Genomic DNA, 25919 nt, shown 5'->3' on the forward strand with positions numbered 1-25919 from the left:
TCTCGACTGTCGCCATGGGACCGGACCGAAATAGCCTGGACGCATCCGTATTTTAATGTTTTACACAACACGTTTTATAAATAATATTACATTTGCTATGTATGCATGGATATTACAATTAAAATGGAGGTGGTAGTTGGTTTTATGCAATACTAGATTTCCGCCCGCGGCTTCGCCCGCGTTTGCAAAGGAAAACCCGCATAGTTCCCGTTCCCGTGGGATTTCCGGGATAAAAACTATCCTATGTGTTAATCCAAGTTACCCTCTATATGTGTGCTAAATTTCATTGTAATCGGTTCAGTAGTTTTTACGTGAAAGAGTAACAAACATCCATACATCCATAGAAACTTTCGCATTTATAATATTAAGTGCAATATTGAGGTAAAGGGCTAAATGGATTTGATTAGGGATAGAAATTGCAATGTAAATGGATCGCAAATTACGTGTTAAATCAAAATGTGTACTAAGTTTTGTCTTGCGCGAAGAAAGTCACGTGCAAAGATACTGATTTTTATCAACGTAATGGGTTTATGTAAAAAGCGATAGTCATATAATGATAATTTATTTCTAGTGATTATTGTAACAAGCAAAAAAAAATATATAAAATCTTGTCTAAAACATATTCAAAATGAACACCTTCACACCCACCTTTACCACCACAAAAACGTGTGTTATATTTTTTAAAAACTTCAATTTCAACAATTACAAACGACAACTCAGTACAAATTCGCGATGCGCCAAAAATACCCACTCGCAAGGGACATATACCCTTGCATCGATGCGCGCACGCACCGAGTCAAGGCCGCATCTGGTCGCAGCAAGCGTACTGATGGTCTCTTATTAACCGACTTCAAAAAAAGGAGGAGGTTATCAATTCGGCCGGTATATTTTTTTTTTTTTTTTTATGTATGTACACCGATTACTCCGAGGTTTCTGAACCGATTTACGTGATTCTTTTTTTGTTCGATGCGGGATGGTGTCGAATTGGTCCCATAAAAATTTTATTCGGATAGGCCCAGTAGTTTTTATTTTATGAGCATTTTTGTCTGTAGGTATTTGTAAATTTTGCAAGTGCAAGTTTGAAGTCGGTTGTTTTTAACGCAGTTATCACTTGTTTATTGCTACGATTAAAAGGAACCTTTGTAAGTGGAAATACCCTGTAACACGCAATTACATTTGCGGAACCACCATTTCGTATTTTCATAGTTTGCCGCCGCGGCCGTCTTAACAAATAACAACGATAATAAAAAAAGTATTTTGTAAATAGATAAATGTCTTTATTTGCATAATGTGTGTACAAAGATAACAAAATTACATTATAATTCGAATCAACACAAGATGGTAAGAGTGGGATAATAGAAGTCTTCTACGTCGAGTGAAGCACACAGAAGTAGAACCCGATTAAATTTCTCGTTCTTGTCTTGATGTGAATCATATCCAATACTATTCCTTCCACTTAATCAATCAGATCCTAAAACTTGTCTGCTAGTATGTAATTAAATACATACATTGGTGTTCTATATGTTAAATTTTACGCAAACCGAAGGTTCTAAATGTACGCAATGTAATGTAACAATATATTATTGCAATACATGTATCCAATACTGCTAAAACTGGTTCTATATCATAAACAGGACAATGTGATCGTTATGTAACTAGTTAACGTAATAACTTAATTCTTCTTAATGATCTAATCGTTTTAAAGGATGCAAATAAAGTGGCCTTTGTTGTTAAATGATACACTATGAGAGAATCGAGGTAAGGTTGTTTATTGAATATCTAGATTGACTGTGTATATTTGCAGGATGTCAACAATATACTAAGCTATTGCATAGCTTCTATCGCGGGCCTTGAGCGCGGGGACCGAATCGAGAAATTCCGTAACGAAAAAACCTCACGCTCCCCATTCCGACGGGCTCGGAGGTGTGGCTTGAAGGCATGCTATGCAATAGCTTTACCGCGGCAGTCCCCGAGTGCCACACGTCTTTTTTACTATTTTATTTAACTGTATTATTAAGGTGTCATATAACGTAATTTAGGAATCAGGTTAAATGAATCGAGGGGAATGCTTACAGAAGAAATAGGATATTACGTGTAATGGCACAGATTACTAAATGCACCACATAATTGGTGGGGGTAAGAGAAACTTTATCCATTCGAGATACTTACCTACAAGTAATTGGCGGAGGTAAGAAAAGCCCTATATAAACGTGAGCTTTATTTACCTCACCTTACCTAATAAAAAGTACACAATGTTACAAATAATAAATTTTATAAGGGATATTATTAAACTGAAAGCGTTATCGAATTGGCCCAGAATTCGTTTCAATAAAGTTTGCGTAGGTAATTGCTAAGTCAAGAAATATTTATTTGACGTTTTAACGAAATATTTATTTTATTCCTGTTTTGTGTTTTGTTATTTCATCGTTCGTTAGTGAATCAGAATAGACGTGTATTACTTTTTACTATAAAGTGCTTTGCGATTTTAATAATTATTTACATGATAATAAGAATTCAAGTTGCATAATTAGTGTTTGGTATTTATATCATTTGAATTTACGTTCGAAACACAGCGAGCGTTTCAAGCGGGAGCAAGACAATTGCAATTTTTTGTCCTGCACGCACCGTAGAACGACTCATATTCGTGCACAAATTATCCATTGCGGAGTAAATATGAGTGTACGCCGATCGCCAACACGTTTAACCAGCAGTGGTGCAGTGGGTACTGCCGGTGGATCGCATCCCGATCTATCGAAGCTAAGTTCGTTTTCAACGAGTTCTACGCCAACTGATACTCAAATCACTTACAGAAAACGGAAACAACCGCTAGAACAAGATTGCAGATGTAGTGATGATATGAAGGATATTCGCTCGGAGTTGAGCCGTATTAGTACATTACTTGAAAAATATGTTTGCTCAAACGAACAAATAATAAACAAAATTCATGAAAACATTTCTGAGGTAAAAACACAAATTACCGAAATTAAATCGTCCAACGAACAATCCTTGAATTTAATTCGCCAAAATACGAATCAAATCAATGAAATTAAGTCATCAGCATGTATGATAATTACTGAACAAAACATATTGAAGAGTACTATTTCTCAATTAGAATCCCAGATCAACCAGGGTGAGAGTAAAATAAAATCACTGGAGTTAAATCTTCAATCAATAAATCAGTCATCCAATCCATCGGGTTTTACGTCTAAAAATCAACTACATATAAATGAACACTTAATCAAGGAACTACGAGACAGAAAAAGCCGCGAAAAAAATGTAATTTTTGCTGGTTTCCCAGAATCGACATCTTATAACTCAGAGGAGAGGATATCTAAAGACAACTACGAAATTTTAAAAATTACCTCGCTAATAAGTTCAGACCTACCGAAGCCAGTAAAGATATATAGAATTGGCAAGTATTCACCGGGGAAAAATCGTAGAATAAAGGTTTGCTATGACACAATTGAATCTGCTAAAATAATCCTACGTAACAAAAATAAACTACCCAACAATATTAAAGCTTTTAGTGATCAAACGCCAGCTCAGGAAAAATATCTTAAAAGTTTACAGGATGAACTAAACCGTCGCATTGGTGAAGGAGAAACAGATCTCACAATAAAATACGTTAACGGAATGCCTACTATAAAGAAAATTGTGTCAAAAAACTAGAAATAAATTTAAAGACAAACAACCAAAATATCAACTCCTATGAAATACTAGACAGCTATGAAAATTTGCAACTCTCCCGATCCAGGCTTAGATTTATATACTTCAATGCGCGAAGCATAAGAAAAAAAGGTAAACTAGATGAAGTAAAATGTATCCTGAGCTCATTAATAAAACCTATCCACGTAATTCTAATTACTGAAACTTGGATAAATTCTGATGCGCAAGCTTCAGAATTAAATATTGATAATTACACACATTATTTTAACTACCGGACTGACGCAAGAGGAGGTGGAGTCTCAGCATACATCCACAACGATTTAAAACACAATCTTATTGAATCACGATACGAGGAAGGGAACAATTACTTATGGATAAGTTTAGAACGATGTAAAATTGATGTAGGCGTTATCTATAAACCGGGCTATACTAACTGTCAAAAATTCCTTGAAATGTATGAATCGCAATTACAACAAAGGCACAGAGCTATTATTTTTGGAGATTTTAATATCGACTTGTTAACAAAAGATAAAAATACCAAACTATACAAATATACTCTTAAGTGTAATGGACATATATTACTCAATAAACTAACTAAAAAATACAGCACAAGAGACTCTTCAAAAAAATCTATCATTGACCATGTAAGTACGAACCTTCAAAATGATAATTTTCATTTCGCAATAATAAACTCATGTATTTCCGACCATAAGCACATATACGTAGAATTAAAAAAATATTTACCCCCAAAAAGTGTTAAAACTCAATATAAAGCAATTAATTACGAAAGATTATCATCCCTGTCTGACTCCATAGTTGATACTGAAATAAACAAAGATTATACAATATTAGAAAATAAAATTAAATCTATTATAGATAAAAGTAAGATTACTAAAACTAAATTTCTAAATCTGCCCCGAAAAGACTGGATAAACAAAGCAATTTTAACAGAAATTAACGAAAGAAATTTATTATGGTCTCAACTAAAAAACAACCCTAAAAATAAAAACCTTCAAATAAAATTTAACACTCAAAAAATAAAGGTAAAAAAATTTATTCAAGACACAAAAGATTCTTACTATTACCAAGAATTTACAAGGAATATAAATAAACCCAAGAAATTATGGACTTTAGTAAATAAATTAGCTAATAACAAAACTGTAAAATGTACTTTACCTACTAAATTACTTATAAATTCTGAATATATTACCGAGCCAAATGAAATATGCCAGATATTTAATCAATATTTTTCTACAATAGGATCTCGTCTAGCAAATTTAATACCCCTACAATATCAAACCAACTCTTCCTCAACCTTACCTAAATCACCATCAAAAAAGTACGAATTATCCACTTTTGATCCGTGTACACCTAATGAAATTTTAAAAATTATAAATAACCTTAATTCAAACTGTAGTACAGGTCTTGATGGTATTACCACAAAAGCAATTAAATGCATTAAAGAAAAATTGAATCATACCTTAAGCGATTGTTTCAACCAAGCTATAAGTCAAGGACGTTTTCCGGATTCGTTAAAAATAGCGAAGGTAACTCCTATCTATAAGAGTGGTTCAAAATTTGAACCTGGTAACTATAGGCCAATTTCGGTGTTGCCAGTGTTGTCAAAAATATTAGAGAAAATTTTACACACGAGATTAGAAAAATATTTAGACTCATTTAATTTTATTTCAGTGCGTCAATACGGTTTTAAGCCAAAAAGTAACACTCTGTCAGCGACTATAGACCTGACTACTAAAATAAAACAGAACATTGACGCAAAAAATTTAGTTTTGGGAGTATTTATTGACCTACAAAAGGCCTTCGATACCGTTTCTCACGAACTTTTAATAAAGAAATTAGCATCCATTAACATTACTGGTAAAGCACTAGACATGCTGAAATCATATTTAAAAAATCGATCACAAATCGTTAAAATAGATAACTACAATAGCATTCCCTTACCAATTACGTGTGGCATACCACAAGGTTCGATTTTAGGCCCATTGCTTTTTTTAATTTATATTAATAATTTACAAGATTTAAAACTAAATGGTCATCTAACACTTTATGCGGATGACACCTGTCTGTTTTATTTTGGTCCCTCTATACATGACATGATAAAGCAAGCACAAAACGATTTAAATAAATTAAATAAATGGTTTCAATACAATCTACTAACAATAAATATATCTAAAACGTGTTATATTAAATTCAAAGCTCAGAACAAAATTATTCCACCACACGCTCCACTTAAAATTAACGGTGTTGTATTAGAACATAAAACCCACGAGAAATACCTAGGTTTGCGAATCGACAGCTCTCTAAAATGGAATTATCACATCGACCACCTAAAAAATAAATTATCAGCACTTCTTAGATCTCTGCGTAATATCACTTCTTGCATTCCTCATAAATTACGCCACACCATCTACAACACGTTAGTCAAACCTCACCTAATGTATTTAATAGAAGTATGGGGTAGCGCTTACAAAAATAAATTAGCGCCACTACAAATTTTACAAAATAAAATTATTAAAACCATTTTTAAATATCCTTTTTTAACTTCTACAAATAAAATCTACGACGATACTAAAATAATGAATTTAAAACAATTATACTTTTATAATACGTGTATGTTCATCCACAAAGCGCTACATAAAAACATAAATACAAATATAATATTCTCAACATCAAATCGCCACTATCCTAATAGACGAGCTAGCTATCTTGCCCTCCCGAAGATCCGAACGAATTATGGAAGGCGAACGGCAACATACGAGGGAGCACGTTTCTATAACGGATTGCCAAGCAAATTAAAAAGTGTAAACTCATTCATTGTATTCAAAAAACAATTAGCGAAACACATCCTGGAAGACCACACGCTCAAACTTTGAATGCAATGAATGAGTACCCTAAACTTATGTTTATAGTATGTAACTTACTCTAAATTTTTAACTAACGAATGATATTTTTTATAAATACCTATGTTTAAAATTTAAGTTTCTCATGTAAGTGACTTAATGTCTTAATGGGAATAAATGTCTTTAAACCTTAAACCGTTATTTTGTTTTGCAATGTCACAATAACATTGATAATCTTGACTTAATGAAAAATTACTAGGACCGTGCATTTAAATAAAATTTCTTTATGTGGAACGCAACGTAGGTACAAACGTTTCTTTATGTCTAACAATAGAAATAAAGAGATTTAAAAGATATTGTGAAAACGGTAGGCTAACTTTTCAAGATAAAGCGATACAGCTGCAAGTTTAATTATTTATTCAAGTTAATTATGAGTTATGGAGTTAGTGACCCAAGATTTATTTTCAAGTTATACCAGATTAGACACACGCACGTAACGTTTATATTATGTGTAAGTAAATAATGTTAAAATATAATTTATGGCTGATAACGTAACATGAAACGGGAGTTAATTGATTAATCAAAGTTTATCACCACATCGTAATAAAATAAAATCTATATAAGTAATTTAAATATGTTATTTTCTATAAAAAAATAAAAACCACCCTCCCAACTAGTAGAATGTATCACGCGCCCATCCCTAGAGTCCTTGATATTGTAATAAAGAATGTCATTGAAAGCATCATAGATACTTAATACTTATCTAAATTATGTTTATTGTTTTGTATTATATGTTTCGCGATATAGAAAGTGCTCTAGCTCACAAAAAAGTCGCTGTTTTGCGTCGTGACAGGAAGACGAACAATTTTTTTTTCTCATTTTCAGTACCAATACGGATAATCCAATTCAGAACAACTATCTACACTAGTCAAGCTACAAATCTAGATAGATAGCAGGATTCTTGCCAGATGTTGCGGAAGAATTCTAACAAATACCCGCGGCCCCCTCATTAAAGCGGCTCGACGGAACACAGTGGGGTTTTAGTCGGTAAGAATACGACATAACCCACGGCTCCTTCCCCGGGGGCCGTGGGTATCTTTGGAAGATTTCCCCACTATAAAAAAAAAAAAAAAAAAGGATTCTTGCCAGATGGCAACAATCCTGCTCCAAACGCATGTTTCCTGACTGATTGGAGATATGTATACAGCTAACATCAAACATCTTTAGTATTTGTAATCATAATTTAATTCAGAAAAGCCATCCACACCATTCAATGTCAAGCTATAAATCTATCTGGCAACAATCCGGTGTCCCCAATCAAACGCAAGGCTGTGAAACAATGCACTTTTGTCCACATCACGCCGTCCTGCATCCGCTGGAGTGCATGCGCGCTGACTTGTAAGTAGTTTGGAGATTTAAGGCTAATAATATGTGTTTTTTTTTTATTTGGAAATTAAATTGTATTTACTATTTAATCCCTAGTAATATCTATTACACAGCTCAACAAAAAATCTATTTTTTTTTTGTTGCTCTGGATATTTCTACTGATTTATATATTTCAAGTACCCAGTTTGCGAATGTAATCATTAAAATTATTTAATTGGTTCTATTTTTTTTTAAATTTGGATTTTCATATGTTAAATTTTCTTACGGCCCTTCAGAATACGGGTTACTAACAAGTGTTTATTTTTTTGTTGAATTACGTTTTCTGCACATTTATTCGCTCAGACATAACCCTATTCTATAAAACTGACTGTAGAATATCAGAATAATAAATGGTTTCTGTAAAAAAATCATTTTTATGAACAACAATGTTCGGTTTGTATTGAGTTGAAGGAATCCAGTAGCACTTGGTCAGCAAAGTGGATAGGTACCTATACGAAATTCCCTTGATGTTTTTATTAATAGTATTAGACAAAGCAAATTCATTAGGAATAATTAATAAATTATATGAGAATTTAGGCCTTTGAGGGAATCTAGAAGTATAAGAAGAATATCCGACGGCCCTACAGGACGGGCGTGTCGAAAATTGATAAAAGATGAAAATTTAACAAAAATTTATACCTGATGCTGTTTGTAAATTATGGAGAGATATAGTTTTGGTTAATTTAAGGTAAATTTAAAACACCAAATTATAAAGAAATTGCACAACAGTTGTTAAAAAACTTCATTATTTTATGAGCAAATACGAACATAAAGCTACACTTTCCCCACAGTCTCCTGGATAGATATCCAGTAAATCTGCAAAATTTATGTGAGAAACAGGAAGAACGTATCGAAAAAGAAGTAAAAATTATCGAATAAAGGTATCAGGGTTTATGGGATCGGCACATGATGGCAGATTACTGATGGTCCATAACAAAACTATTGTCCCAAAATTAACTAAGAAGAGAAGCTTAAAAAATCTATTTCCTTGTACTATTTCATAAGTTTTAATGATTTTTCTCTATTTTTATATCCATTTGAATTAATTAAATACTAAAACAAAACGTTAAGTAAGACTTTGTAATAAATAAATGATGTTAAACAAATATACCTTCTATTTCATTCTGCGTTTTAGAGTCTAATAAGAAAATTAGGATTAAAAAAAAACTAGAGCCAATCTACTGAAACCATTAATAGTTTTATATATAATTATGGTATTTGAGGCTTAATTTAGATTGAAACACAAGGATGATGCAATCACTTTTATTCACCGGCAACAAACTGACACACGATCGGTGACATTGTTTGTGTCTACCCTCACTAATATGACTAATATACTACAATCCCTCCACCTTTAGTTACAACTTAATGACTAGGTATTACAAAAATTTACGTTTTTTACGTATACGCAAGGGGTATCTACGAGGTGTCAACTGATCGTCACTCCGAGGGTCTATAGCGGCGGAAGGAGAACTCACGCCAGTAGCGACAGAACTTCCTTCAGAATCTGAGCCAACTGGTACCGATTCACTCCTCTCCTCCTCTACCTGCTCTTGTTGAGGAGCTGGCGATGACAAGACGTTTGAGTCATGAGGAACCCCCTGCAATTGCGGTGAATCTTGTTCCGTATCCACAGGAACTGAAGATTCAGTCACCCCATTAGTAGTGTAGTCCCCGAAGCAACTCACATCATCAGACACATGTTCATTGTATTTTTTAGAACCCTTAAAAATCAAAATTTGATCTATATGTTTGCGAACGTAGACATTTTGTTCTGGTACATAAACCAAATACATCCTTGAGCCAATGTTTTTTTTAATTATACCAAATTTATATGTATGTTTGGTTCCATTTTTATAATAGTGTTTAAACAAAACTTCATCTCCGGTTTTAAATATAATTTTACGATGACCCCCATAGGCGTTACTTTGTGAAATCTGTTTAGCATTAACATTATCCATAACAACACTTGACAAAGACTCTGAGGTTGGTGAATTGCCACCAGCCACCGTACTACGTTCACAAAGTAAATCTAAACGGCAACGTAACTTACGGCCAAACATCAACTCTGCGGGAGAGACACCGGTAGTGCAGTGAGCCGAATTTCTATAATTAAATAAATATTCGTATAATTTATCAACCAACATTTTGGAGCTGCCTTCGTTTAAAATCACCTGAATGCTGCGTTTAAATGTTTTCACAGTATTTTCGGCCTGACCGTTAGACGCTGGGTGGTACGGTGCAATCGTTACATGTTTTACTCCATTGCGTTGACAAAAATTTTCAAAATAAGCTGAACAAAAATTAGTTCCATTATCCGTCACTATAACTTTAACTAAACCAAATCTACTAAACATTTCACTGACTCTCAATACCACAGCTTCACTATCTGTCGTTGACATAATAAAACATTCTACCCATTTAGAATATGCATCAACTGCTACTAAAAAATTTTTATTGTTCAACGAAAACATATCTAAATGAATGCGCTCCCAAGGACGCTCGGGGTAGGACCAATGAGCGAGGGGCGCGCGCGGGGGGCTGCTACGAAAAACATTGCAAATACTACATGAACCAATTTTCTGCTCAATATGCTTGTCGATGTTAGGCCACCACATACGAGTGCGCGCTTCATTCTTAGTTTTAACGATTCCAAAATGAGAACTATGCAATTCATTCAATAAACGTTCACGTAAAATGGTAGGAATTACAATTTTATGGCCGCGCATAATGCAACCATCTTCATATGAAAGTTCATTTCTACACATAAAATACGGTTGTAAATCTACATCTGCAAGCTTTTTAGGCCAACCGTGCTTAATGAAATTTATAATTTTAAGGAAAATATTATCATTTTCAGTGGCGCTCTTAATTTCGTTAAAAGATATAGGTTTTAAAAATAAATTCGCAATAAAATTAACGTATGAACACGAGTCGGTTGTATTTAAATCACATTCAGATTCAGACGGAGTTTCTAGAACCGATCGAGACAAAAAATCTGCAACATTGTTATTGCTTTTAATATATTCGATATTAAAATTGTATGCCGATAAAAACAACGCGTAACGCTGCAAACGGTTCGCAGCGAGTTCGGGAATACCCTTTTTTGATGCAAATATCGACAACAAAGGCTTATGATCAGTTCGTAAAGTGAAAGGAACAGTACGACCGTACAAATAATGATGGAATTTTTTTATTGCAAAAACTATAGCAGATGCCTCTTTCTGAATCTGCGCATAATTACGCTCCGCGGGCGACAACGACCGCGACGCATACGCCACGACCCGCTCAGCGCCGTCCGGCTGCCGCTGTGCCAGCACGGCGCCCAGCCCCGCCGGCCCCGCATCCGCCGTCACTATCGTACACAGCTCGGGGTCGAAGTGGGCCAGCACCCGATCTGATGATAATTCTTGTTTAATTCTACAAAACGCCTCATCCTGTTCGCGGCCCCAAAACCATTTTGTATCTTTTTTTAGTAACAGATGTAACGGATCCAAAACACTCGACGTGTTTGGTATGAAACATCTATAATAATTTACCATACCTAGAAAAGATTTCAACTCACTAACATTCTTTGGGCAACTTGCATTTAAAATAGCTTCAACCTTTTGTTTTGATTTATGTAGACCGTTTTTATCTATGATGAAACCGAGATATTCGATAGACGTCTGAAATAATTTACATTTTTCTCGTTTTACACGTAAACCCGCATCCTGCAATCTACTCAAAACCAACTCCAATCTCTGCAAATGCAATGCTTTTGTAGGACCCGTTATCAAAATATCATCCAAAAAGACGCAAACTCCCTCAATACCCACCAATAACTGATCCATAGTACGCTGAAAAATGCACGGAGCATTCGATAAACCAAAAACCAGTCTATTGTATCGAAAGAGACCCAAATGAGTGTTGATACATGTCAATTCTTTGGAATTATCTAATAATAATTGATTGTAAGCCCTAGAAAGATCTAGCTTAGAAAATTCTAACCCTCCGTGTAATTTAGAAAAAATATCTTCGATCCTAGGCAGAGGATAATTATCGATATACAACACTTTGTTTAAAGTTACTGAAAAATCCCCACAAATTCTTATATTACCGTCGGGTTTTAAAACGGGAACGATAGGTGTTGCAAAATCAGAGTAATCAACCTTTTCCAAAATACCTAAATCAAGTAAACGATTTAATTCCGCCTCCACTTTAGATTTCAATGGAATCGGTACCGGTCTAGGTTTAAAAAATTTCAATTGACTCCCTGGTTTGATTTTTAAAGTCACTTTATATTTATTAAACGTACCTAAGGTATCACTAAAAAGGACAGAATATTTATTTAAAATATTATCTGCAAGTCCGTTTGATTCTAAACTGTTGTAGTTACACGAACTAATAAACTCCAAACTAAAAATAGAAATAAAATCACGGCCTAAAAGTATCGGTTGGTTTTTGTGTGTATTAACAATAAAAAATTTAATCGGTTTAATGATATTATCATAGGTAACGTTCATACAAATATAACCTAATGGGTTAATTCTAGTCCCGTTATAACAATTAAACACCACACTACTCGGTTGTAACAACCGTTTACGTTTAAAATATTTTTCATAAATAAGATATGGCAAAACGGATACTGCACTACCGCTGTCGATTTCACAAATAAACTTTATCGAATCCAACAATACCGAAAGACGCATAGGTTCTCCATTTAAACATTTAATATTAAATAACTCACCAACTTCAGAGTCCTCGCCGTGCATTTCTACATAATTATTACGCTTAACATTAACGTTACAAACTCGTTGTAAATGCCCTTGTTTACCGCACTTATTACAATTATAACTTTTAAAACGACACTGCTCTTTTGAATGGCCTTTACCACCGCACACTACACATAAAACTTTCTCACTGAAGTTGGAGCCCCGGGCCGCCCTCCCGGGGGCGCCGGGACGGACGGCGAACACACCAACCGGACCGCGTTCGACTCCCGGCTGCAAACTCGCCGATGATGCCGAATCAGCACTTTGCAATGCCAGGCGGGCACACTGCACGCTTAATGCCATCTCCAACGCCTTGTTGAAAGACAAATTATCGATATTCTCCGCGAATAACTTTTCTTTTTCTTTGGCATTTACTAGACCCAATACGAATCTATCACGTAGTGCTGTGTCCAATTCGCTCTTAAAGCCACAATGTTGCGCTAAATGTCGTACTCGCGCCGCCCATTCAGTTAAATCTTCCCCCGGTCTTTGTTCAGCCTTATAAAACAAATATCTTTCAGCAAAAGTACTTCTCTTCGAGATAAAATGATCGTTTAACTTCTGTATGAGTGTAGCGTACTCGATGTTTTCTAAATCCGAAGGAAATACTAAATCTTTAGCGACGCGATAAGTGTCTTCTACCAACGCTGTCAACAACAACGCGCGGCGCTTCACCCCGGCTTTGTCTGAATTGTCATCAATGCTGTTAGCCGTGCAATACTGCTTAAAACGACTAATGAATATACTCCATTCTTGCGCGCGGTGGTCGAACGTGAGATTGCTGCCAAATGACGCATTTCCAACAAACGACATATTTCACTGTATTCTTTGCACTTTTTCACGTGTGAATTACTATTTCCTCGTCGCCAATTATGGTATTTGAGGCTTAATTTAGATTGAAACACAAGGATGATGCAATCACTTTTATTCACCGGCAACAAACTGACACACGATCGGTGACATTGTTTGTGTCTACCCTCACTAATATGACTAATATACTACAATAATATACATTAAATTATTCGAAACCACTTTCACATCCAGGGCAACAAAATCATTGTTGACCAGTGTTATAAAAGCTTAGTAACTTTGGTACCTAACGTATGTGGATTCGCGCGCGGAAAGCTAGTTTTTGATAAAAGGAAACGCATTTAATTATTGTACTTATATGTATGTAGATATTTGAATAAATTGAAAGATGAGCCTTTATTGTCTTTCAGTTTTTCGAAGTTATTGATTTTTATTTCTTCTATTCTTTGCAAGTAAAGCTCTCAACATGGAAGAAATCCCAATTTATTCATTCATAAATAATGTTATGTACAATATGAACATGTATAACTTACTCAATAAATTATTATACATAGAATGTGCTTTATTAAAGTATTTGACCGTACGGAATGTACTCATTATCAACATATTTTATCGCTAATTATGATTTTATGAATATAATTGCATCTTAATGTCTGTCTATATGAATGGAGCCTTATGTAGTGACGCCTTTCCGCGGCGCCTATATACGATTATTATTATATTAAATGTGTATACATTTAGTATAATAATACAAACTCTATGTATATAAAGTTATATTTATGCAATTAAACTAATTGATGTTTACTTCATTCAATATCCATAATTGCACGTGACTTGCATTTAGGATATATTATTAGTAGGTATTGAGTATTTCTAAATTTAATAATAACTGTTAATATAATAAGAATTCGTACATAAATACAATATACAAAATAATAATCATATGAGCAAAGAAGGAAACAGCAAAAATACAAAGTAATTTTAAACGTGATATTTTTCTATTACAGGTTTATTATTTACTAGCTTCCGCCCGCGACTCCGTCCGCGCGGAACAATTAAGATTTATTTTTTTTCTACGCATTTTTCCGGGATAAAAAGTATCCTATTTTATGCCCAGGATTATAAGGTATAATTATACCAAGTTTCATCGAAATCGAACCGTTCGTTTTCACGTGATGCCTTCACATATAGACAGACAGACAGACAGACAGACAACAATTTTTTTAATCACATATTTGGGCTTGGTATCGATCCAGTAACACCCCCTGCTATTTATTTTTTCAATATTTTCAATGTACAGAATTGACCCTTCTACAGATTTATTATATGTATATCTATAGATTAAAATAATTTCCTCAAATATGAAATAATAGCTACAAATACGAATTAGTGTTAGATTTGCTGATCCAAAATAAATGGGAAAAAGGCAACTTAGAATAAGAAAAAAACAGCAAAGTCATCATTAGCATTATCAGCTTAATATTGTCCGGATCCTATGATCCTATAGAGGCCTATGCCTCTCTTATAAGAAGAAGAAAGAATAATCATAAATAATCATAATTGATAAATAAATTGTCAATCTGTACACACAGAGAACCACAATTTATTTGCAATACCCATCGCTTAGCAAATCTCATATAGCCTAGCTAACCTAATAAGCGATTGGAAATGGAAAACATCTCAACAATGGTTCATCACTTTAATATAACCGGATGGCCGATCCAACTGATTGCCTGTAATGTGCTTAATTCTTTCCGACGATCATTTAAGATTGCCTATTTCATGCTCCAGTGCGATGTGTCTGGCTAAGTTTGAACGTTTATAGATTGAAGTTATTGGATTTGTCATAATCACAGTAGAGGAAAAATGTTAAAATCCTACTACTATTATAAAGGCGAAAGTTTGTAAGTATGGATGTTTGTTACTCTTTCACGTAAAAACTACTGAACCGATTACAATGAAATTTAGCACACATATAGAGGGTAACTTGGATTAGCACATAGGATAGGTGTTATCCCGGAAATCCCACGGGAACGGGAACTATACGGGTTTTTCTTTGAAAACGCGGGCGAAGCCGCGGGCGGAAAGCTAGTGTTAAGATAATTCTTACTTTATTTAATAGAAGTAGCTTCGTAGGTTAGGTTTTTGACGATCGTATGAAAGTGTTAAAACTACAGCGAACTCGTTTTTATACCCTTAACTTATACGTGAAATCGTCGACTTATATTATGTTGCAATAAGAATCTTGTTATTTAACCAACTAAGGGCCTGACTGGGCTTGGACGGATAAGATTTAACCAAGGATTGAAAAATCAGCCCTAAGCAGTAGAAATACAGTCTTCATACTTTATGAAGTCTTGGTAGTTGGTGGATCCAATACCAATTTGATTTAAAGATATGCTTGCTTGCTTATGTCTTAACGAACTTCAAATCAACAGTCTACATCAAAACTTTTACTTTTCATGTAGATTTAAATTATGTATCATCTTATATTCCTAAGGCGTTAACTCTCTGATGTGGTCAATATACATTCTGTTTAAAACAAAGTGACAACTAAGAATAACCATAGTTATGAAAGAATATCACGAATAGCTTTCATAATTGCCGGCATTAAGAGCCAGCATACCTAACACATTACTAAGACTTGTTTACATGGCTGCAAATAGAACTAGGGTCAGAGACCTTAGATTCTAGATCAATTATTATTAATAATCAGAGTCGATAGCTACGTCATATTATGTTTTGCTACGTGATACGGTGTTTGTATATTCAGCAAATCAGTGCACTTCTAGTGTGAACTATTCAAGGTTCATTTGTAAGAGAAATTCTTATCATTAGGTACCTACTGCATAAATACAACAAGATACCTAGTATAGGAACGGTTAAGTGGTTCAATTGGCAAGAAGTATATTAGAAAGTGAAGTCCCATGTCCCCTAGGGGGGTAAGGGGCAGATGCTTTATACATATGTTTCACTGATCGATTTTCTTTAGGGACAAGTAGGTGATCAGCTTTCTGTGTCCTGACTCCTGCCAGACCAAGACATTTTTTTTCTTCGTCTCCACCGGGAATTGAACCCAGGACTATCGGTACTACGCTCGCGCGTCAACAACTGTACCAAGGAAGCGGTCTGTACCAAGGAGGCGGTCCTGAAGAAGTACATTAAGCAGATGCTATTTAAATATTATTTAAATAGTTTAAAGTAACCAAAAAAGTATAGCCAGTGATGACAATATGAAATTACTATGAATTGTTGTGCCTTCCTCGAATCTATCTAACAATGCTGACCTTTCGATATTTTGTAAATAAGTTAACGAACGTAAAATTTTCAAGTATAATATGGAAAACTGTATAAAAGCCTGAGCCTTAAAAATAAAAAAAGGAATAAGCGATCAATACACAAATATTGTCGCGTGATCAATTCATATTACTCCTGAATTGTATCAAGGTAAAGGTTCAATAAACTATCGGCCTATAGGTGCAAAATAGAGCTCGAAATTATAATTGTTTCCCTTATAATTTACGAGTAGCCTAAAACAATGTAATGGTAAATTGCGAAATGTAACTAACCACTGGTATTCGGGTCAAGAAAGTAAAATTTGCATGGGCGGCACGGTTGCGTAATTTCTTAGAAGTATTTTGTTGACTGACTTTGTTTTAAGAAATAATGACTAAACAATATAAATGTAAACATAATCTATTTGAAATATATTACATTCTATGAAATAACTGCTGAACCGATTTTCAAGAAATTTGGCACACACATAGAGGGTAACTTGATTAACACATAGGCTATTTTATAATACATATCAGAATGCTAAGACCAATAGGAGCGGAGTAATGCGGGTAACACCGCATGGCTCAGCAAGTGAATAATAAACGGGAGCCACAACCAGTTTTGAATGAAGGCAGTAATTTTATTCACCTCTTTTTATGCAATGATTTACGTACAGAATTTACCGCCAATTAGAGTGCACGCTCTCTCCATTATAATATAATTGCTGTTGGTGTTAATTAAATGGCGATTGTGCATACTATCCCACGATTTGTCGGTTTTTCAACAATATGAATCACTCGTGTTTATGTATGGAAGGGAAATTTGTTTGAAAAAATTAAGTGCTTCATAAGAATCATAAACAAATATGTGTTTATGCAGAATCATATTTTCTAGACAAATAAGTTTTTTTTATGAATGGTCAGTGTAGTGTTATCTAATAATTAACTTTTACTGAAATGAACAAATAATAAGTAATGGCCCCTATATTCTTGTATCATGAATCAGGAATACCTTTCTTAGCGCTTCTCTATTACAATAAAAGGTTTTTGAAAAACCGGTACCTAATAAAGATTCGTACACGAAATGACAGTACATTTATCGACATAGTTATAAGGTTTATATTTATTACTACGCTACTTCCTTTCAGAAATTGAACTGTCTGGTTGCATGATAAATTATTCATTTACTTTTATTTTTATATTGAAGGTTTTTCAGTAAATTGGCCGTTTGGTATCGATTCATTTACATATTTTGTAAACGTATGCATGTCATCTTGCGTAGTATAAACATAGAGAAAGGTGATAAGTACAAGTTGATGAAACAAGTAAGTAAATTATTATTAATAAATATTGGTTGTAATAATTCGTAAAGTAGATGAATCCTCAAATTAACGAGATTTTAGTGATAAAACTGCTGAAAAATGAAAAATCTTTATAAAATTCAAAATAAGCTTTAAAAAGAATTTTCAAAACATACAGTTTTTCGAAGCTATTCAAAAAGAATCGAGGTCCTCGTACTCACATAATATACATGCAATTAGAGGCCAGGCGCCAGGCTTTTAAAAATAAATGTGCGCTAAATCGAGCCGCGCGCAACTGCATCTTTATTTAGCAGCTTTAATTCACTTGTTACAATAATAGTGTAGGTAGTTTATATAAAGGTAGTTTGAAAAATTATAGTGCATTGATGCTTGAAAAGTATTAAAATACCACCGTAATTCGTAGTTCCATGGGCAGTTAGATGTATTGCATGTCTACACTAATATTATAAAGAGGAAAACTTTGTTTGTTTGTTTGTTTGATTGTAACGAATAGGCTCAGAAAATACTGGACCGATTTTAAAAATTCTTTCACCATTAGAAAGCTACATTATCCACGAGTAACATAGGCTAGGTTTTATCCCGGAAATCCCACGGGAACGGGAACTATGCGGGTTTTTCTTTGAAAACGCGGGCGAAGCCGCAGGCGGAAAGCTAGTATTTTATACCAGCTTCCGCCCGCGACTCCGTCCGCGCGGAAAAATTAAGAAAAGTTAAGATTTTTTTTTTCTACGTATTTTTCCGGGATAAAAAGTATCCTATTTTATGCCCAGGATAATAAAGTATAATTATACTAAGTTTCATCGAAATCGAACCGTTAGTTTTCACGTGATGCCTGAACATACAGACAGACAGACAGACAGACAAAAATTTTTTTAATCACATATTTGGGTTTGGTATCGATCCAGTAACACCCCCTGCTATTTATTTTTTCAATATTTTCAATGTACAGAATTGACCCTTCTACAGATTTATTATATGTATAGATGATCGTGTAATATTTGTTTAAATGTAACTCGATGGGTATGAAGTAGACGGTATATATTTTTTAATTTTTAGAAGCTAGATCCTCTGCCATGCGTAATTGAAAGTTATTAATACATAGGTATGTAGGTAATATTAAGCCATAGCATTTGCGCCATACCTACACACATGGGATCTTTTAAATTTTAATGTAAAATTATTACGATGTTTTTCCCATTTCATGTTTATTTAGTGACTTCTCGATTCTACAGATTTAATTTCAAATATCTCTGAAATGATTACTTTTTAACTTGTCAAGGTAACTTTCTTTTCTACCATATTATGGTATATTCAATTAAAGAGATACAGAGGCCGGCCGGTTTTATAAAAATAATTTAAATGCTCAATATTTCAAATGCTCCGTGTGCTAAATTAAGCCTGGGATATATTTAACTGACCGCAAAACAAATATTTTGTTTACATTTAACTTGACGATAAAATACGCGGTTTGTTTGTTTACATATTGCAATAGGTACCTACATTTTGCTTTTTTTTAATTTACACAATCTAATTAGATTATTACCTACCTTCTATTCATACAAATTAAACTAATGTGAAATGTATGTGTGATATCTAAGGTGTCGTTAGCTAGGTATCACTAGTTCTTTCTTTTACATTCATCAGTGACACGAATGTGTACCTAATGCAACTACCCCATCCACCATGGGTAATGAGGAAAATCTCTCTATACGTAATGAAGATAGTAATTCAATTTTTTCATAAAAAAAAACTCCAATACTTTATGAGATTAAACGTCTGCTGCAAATGAGTTTCCACTATAGACGTAATTCTATATCGGTTTGTTTAAAGATTTTTTTAATGTATTTTTAAGCTATTGCATTTGCATAGCTTCTATCGCGGCCGCGGGCCTTGAGCGCGGGCACTGAATCGAGAAATTCCGTAACGAAAAAACCTCACGCTCCCCACTACGACGGGCTCGGAGGTGAGGCTTGAAGACATGCTATGCAATAGCTTTACCGCGGCAGTCCCCGAGTGCCACACATCTTTTTACTTTTAGATAAAAAGCATAAACAGATAACATTGAGAGGTCAAGTCGCCTCTCATGACGAGATATAAATTATAATGTTGTCTTTGTAAATACTAATTAGCTTACAAAGTGGGATTAACCTACCACCGCGCCCCGTCAACCAAGATTAACATTTTTTTATATCAAACCTTTAGGTTTATTAATTGATTTCTCAACTTCATCGATTCCACAATAATTTCTGTAAAAAAACGAACCGCGGTTTAATAATCGAAATTAACTCATAACACCACCATGGTCTAAAATGTTAACCACCTAATCACAATCCGTCGATATCAATTTCACAACAAACCACATCAGCATAAAAAACGCGCTAATCACAATGTGGTAATAGCAAAAAGCAGAAATTCGATATTCCCTACATCGAGGAACAAATAACATGACATCCAGACGCCCTTGAGACGTGACCTTGTTGCGCCCAAGGACGGGCATTACGCAGATTGGCCGCGGCACCTTTGTTTGTTGATATTTTATCTGGTTATACGTAGCGATAGTGTTAGTTAGGGTGCTTACATATTATGAAACGATCGTGTGTGTTATCCTTTACTGGATTCGCAATATTTATGGGCCTATTCATTATTGCATACTTTTCACGAATCACATTACATATTTGTTTGAAATTGTGTGTGGATTCCCTTTAAACACAAACAAAATATCAATTTTATTCTTCTTATATCATTATGAATATAAAGTACTAACGGTCCTCCCCAGACTCTGCCGTCGTACATATCAATACTAATATTATAAAGCTGAAGAGTTTGTTTGTTTGTTTCAACACGCTAATCTCAGAAACTACTGGTCCGATTTCAAAAACTATTTCGGTGCTAGATAGCCCATTTATCGAGGAAGGTTATAGGCTATGTTACTGTTACGCTAAGTTACTTTACATTACCATTGTTACCTATTGTAAAATTGAGAAAGGGAACTTGCAGTTCGTAGTATTGCATTGTAGTGAAACAATATAAATAAACCTAGAATCCCAATATGACAAATTAAAATTGTACTGTATTCAAATTTCCAATAAAATATTTAGTATGTTTATTTCTTGTTTAATTAATCCTACATTAAGAACAAGAAAACAAAACAACTCGCTAAGGCAGCTTTTTATTGTAATTTTTTTATTTATTTGATATAAAATTACTGTAAATATTTAGGTGAGATTGCAATAAATTAAAACAAAATAGGTATATAATGTTAATCTTATATCATCATATTTTGAAAGTCAATGGAAAAAACCTTTTCAATTGCCAATTAATAACTGCTTTATTGTCATTTCTATACGAAATAAATTGACAACAACAAACAAATTAAACAAAAGGAAATACTTTAAAATATCATACTATACAACTTTCCCATTATAAAATGTCATGAGCCAAGGACTCAGAAAAATTAAACATCTGTTTATTTGCTATGACGGCATCTGATAGTTCAATTGATTCTAATATAAACAATTCAGTATATTATCTATACTAATATTATAAAGCTGATGAGTTTGTTTGAACACGCTAATCTCGGGAACTACTGGACCGATTTGTAAAATTCTTTCGGTGTTAGATAGCTCATTTATCGAGGAAGGCTATAGGTTATATATTATCACACTACGACCAACGGGAGTGGAGCCACAGGGGAGAAACCGCGCGGAGCAGCTAGTGTATCATAAACTAGCTGCGGCTGCCCTGCGGTTTTACCCACTTTGCTACACTCCTATTTGTCTTAGCGTGATGATATATAGCTTGCCTGTCTCAATAGATGGACTCTCTTACTGTGTAATTTTTAAAATCAGACCCATGGTTCCTGAGATTAGCGTGTTCAAGCAAACAAGTAAATTTAGTTTTATAATATACTTCTGAATTCTGAAAGTATTTACTATCTTCAGATAAAACTCTTGTTTATTTAATACAAAGAAATGATCACTGTTTCATATATATGCAAAATAATAATTTAAGGATTAAGTATTTGTTATAATTGTTTCTGTGTTTGACGGACTGCTTTATGGTGAAAGATTTTAACTTTAGACACTTTAACTTCGAAAAAATTATTAAAGTAAGTAGGAAGAGAGGATTTTCTAAAATTTTAAAATTTTAACGGGTATGAACAATGATAATTTATGCTACATCATAAGTACATCTGATTGTTTTAACATTTGTGACATTATCACCTGTTTGATTATTGGGATCTATATACTTGGCTTCAAATTATTGTACAATAGAGAACTAATTACAAAATTACTTTTGGATATATCTTGAAATTTGGAGGTAGGATATTAAACTGCACATGTTTTATGCTCTACCCTCACATATTATGTTTGCAACAACATGGTTTTGGGCTATTAACTTCCGCGTTTACACGAATTATGTTAAACAAAGGCAGTAAACTTGAAAACAGGTGACAACGTAGAATGACACGATTTTTATTCAAACTGTATTAGCAGAGTTGAAAATATGAGTTTGTTGAGTTTTGTTTGCAGCGAGTTGGGTAAATAAACTTAATAAGGGTATTTATTTACGATCAAGACACGATACACGAATCTCAACTCAAGGTTGATAAAGATTTTGTACAATTGGTGCAAAGATTGTCATTACTCAATAAGGATAAAACGAATGCGCAATAACACTTACCTCCTTATACTCCGCTGGTATCAAGAACAAGCGAGGAAATCCAAGAAACTAATTTGACTATACGTAAATTAATCACTGAGAATTACTACATTTAATTTTCTTATCACTTTTAAAAGCAAAACCATCGGACGGAACAAGAGAAAACATCAGGGCTGCCAGTTACCAGTAACGTAACAATTCTGTCATGTTATGCAAAATGTCAATGAAATATTTTATTTTTAAAGCTTAGTTATAGTTATCATTAATTGATGGATATTAAAATATTACAGTATAAAATACTGTAACTTTAAAAGTTAAGGATAATTTAGTCACCCTCGCTGTTCGATCATATGTCACTCGCCTTAGAAATGAACATATGAACTTAGAAATTATATTTAAGGTCTGTGCTTCTTTGAAATAATTAATAAATTCGTAAAGCGTAGGCAAGCGATATGTATTAAATATTATGAATAAAAACTTTCATAATATAAAACTTATTTTTCATTCATGAACGAATAAAACTATGATGAAATCTGGCAACAATCATCTCAGCTGTTATTATAAATACCTACCTACCTATTTAACAATAAACAATAAACAAGAAGAAGACAAGAAGCTTAGGTATATCTTATACAATAAACATTACCTAGGCACCTAGGTACCTCACCATCTCGCCGAAGGTGAGTACTGAGTACTGAGTAGCTAAGGTAGTAGTATATTCCTGTGGTATAGGTGTCGTGGTCATATCGTAGATTTGATCATTTCATGATATGAGTGGCCATTTCACGAAATGGTCGCATATCGTGAAATGGCCAATTTAGTTTGGCCACATCATGATGTGGTTTGGGCAGATCAATGATAAGAAATCGTTTCACGATATGGCCAATTAACGCACGGTTTTTTCATGAAATGATCAAAATTATTTGATCATATCGTAAAATAGTTACATTAATCGTTGGTAGAGGCGCTGCAAGCTCTGTGTTTATGTGATAAGATGGCGGCCGCTGGCGAAAATTAAATTATTCGCAGTTAAAAACTTCATAATTCGTTTAAGAACAATATTATGAAGAAAGTCATAGCAAAGAATTTACGACGAAGAGGTACGAGTACTATGGAAAATGTGGATATCTTATATGTATTTAAGAAAAAATGCGACTTAAATAAAATAATTTAAGAAACTACTACTATATTAATATAATTGTTTGTTTTTTAAAAAGCGATCCGCTTCTGGCACTCGCCGGCCGCTGCCGCGGCACGCTCGCTTTGCTCGCTCGGCTCGTGCGTTGTTTATCAAAGTCTAACCTAACCTAACCAAACTGTTTTCTATTGCAAAAACGATTCGCTTCTGGCATTTGCCGGCCGCTGCCGCGGCACTTACTTAAATGACATTAAACAAGTTTTTAGAATATAGTTATTCTGAATTTTTTTAATATTTTATGGACTCTTTATATTTTATACGATCTGGCCAAATGTGGATGACCAAATCGTGAAACGTTGACGATTTAACGATCTGATCAAACTATGTTGGCCATTTCACGATATGCGACCATTTCGTGAAATGGCCAGTCATATCATGAAATGATCAAATCTACGATATGACCACGACATAGGTATTCTTTGCTCACCATTATCTAGAATCTAGATTCTAGTGCTCTGTGATTCTAGTATGTTTTGTGTTTTGAATTTTGGGATACAGATTTTATTAATAATTTGTAGTAATTGGAAAATAATCTATGTTCTTAAGTTTTAATATGATAGGTATTTATTTCTTTAAAAATAAAATGTGTTCAATACACATTTTTTTTTATTTACTTCGATCTGACTTCGACAGTCAATGCGTTTTATTTGCGTAATTAAGATTACGCAAGTTTTTAATTACTCAATCACGTATCATGTAGGTATTTAAAATATTTATAAGTAAGTGAATTTTAAGTGTTGGTATGGTTAAATAACATTCCCAAGTTTTATATGAAGGGCATGGCGATTGTGAATACCTACATTATGTTGAAACTTTGAAGGTGTTAATTCTGTAAGTGTAAACTCAAACTCAAACTCAAACTCAAACATTCATTTATTCAATTAGACTACTATTAAGTAGCACTTTCGAATCGTCATTACATAGGTAAGTATTTTTAACATTTACCACCGATTCGGAAAGCAGTATCTATGGAGAAGAATCGGCAAGAAACTCCATAGTTGCTCTTTTAAAATCATGTCAATATTACATAATATACAGTAACTTATATCTAACTACATATTATATCATAATATGCCAAAGAACTGTCCTGTGGTTTTTACGCGACAACCCTCCATGGATTTTTATCGTCCATATATTCCTGAATACTGTAGTACGCTCTCTGAACTAGTACATTTTTTATATAAGTTTTAAATTTAGAACTACTAAACTCTTTAATATTATGAGGAATTCTATTGTAAAAGCGTATACCTTGACCCATAAATGAATTTTTAACTTTAGCTAATCGGAAAAATGGCATTTCAATTCTATTCCTGTTCCTTGTGCCATAATCGTGTCTATCTCCTACTCTTGTGTGTAAGTCGGAGCTTTTGTGTACATGCAAAATATTATTAAATATATACTGTGATGGTACAGTAAGGATACCAGTATTCTTAAAATGATCTCTTAGTGAGTCCCGAGCACGTAAATTATATATAGAGCGAATGGCTCTTTTCTGTAAGATAAATATAGTTTCTATATCTGCAGCCCTGCCCCACAGTAGAATTCCATAGGACATAATGCTATGAAAGTAGCTGAAATAAACCAATCTAGCCGTATCTTCATCGGTGAGATGCCTTATTTTTCGGACTGCATATGCAGCTGAACTGAGCTTACCTGCAGCGGTGTTGACATGGGCTCCCCACTGTAGTTTCTCGTCCAATGTAAACCCTAGAAATACAGTAGACTCAGTAGGATGCAATACCTCCCCGTTCAAGGTAATATCTCTGTTCAACTTTTTTACGTTAGGAAGTAAAAATTCAACACAAGTGGTTTTTTTGGCATTTAATAATAAATTATTGGCAGTAAACCATTCAGATATGTGTAAAAGAGCACTGTTCACTTCGTCAACATTTGGGTCATGCCTATCCACATTAAAAATTAATGAGGTATCATCTGCAAACAGAACT

The 25919-nt window shown here is 33.9% G+C and overlaps 1 protein-coding gene across 1 annotated transcript in view; it reads right to left on the reverse strand.

The window, feature by feature from the left end:
• The window catches only part of LOC123700202 (myotubularin-related protein 4), a 94517-nt gene extending 71564 nt beyond the window's left edge, over positions 1–22953 (reverse strand). The window contains exon 1 of the mRNA XM_045647352.1: positions 22797–22953. The gene's annotated coding sequence lies outside the window, so the exon portion shown is untranslated. The remainder of the gene's footprint in view (positions 1–22796) is intronic.
• Between the last annotated feature and the right edge of the window lie 2966 nt (positions 22954–25919).

This window comes from Colias croceus, chromosome 19 (assembly GCF_905220415.1).
Source record: "Colias croceus chromosome 19, ilColCroc2.1".
NCBI classification, from domain to species: Eukaryota; Metazoa; Arthropoda; class Insecta; order Lepidoptera; family Pieridae; genus Colias; species Colias croceus.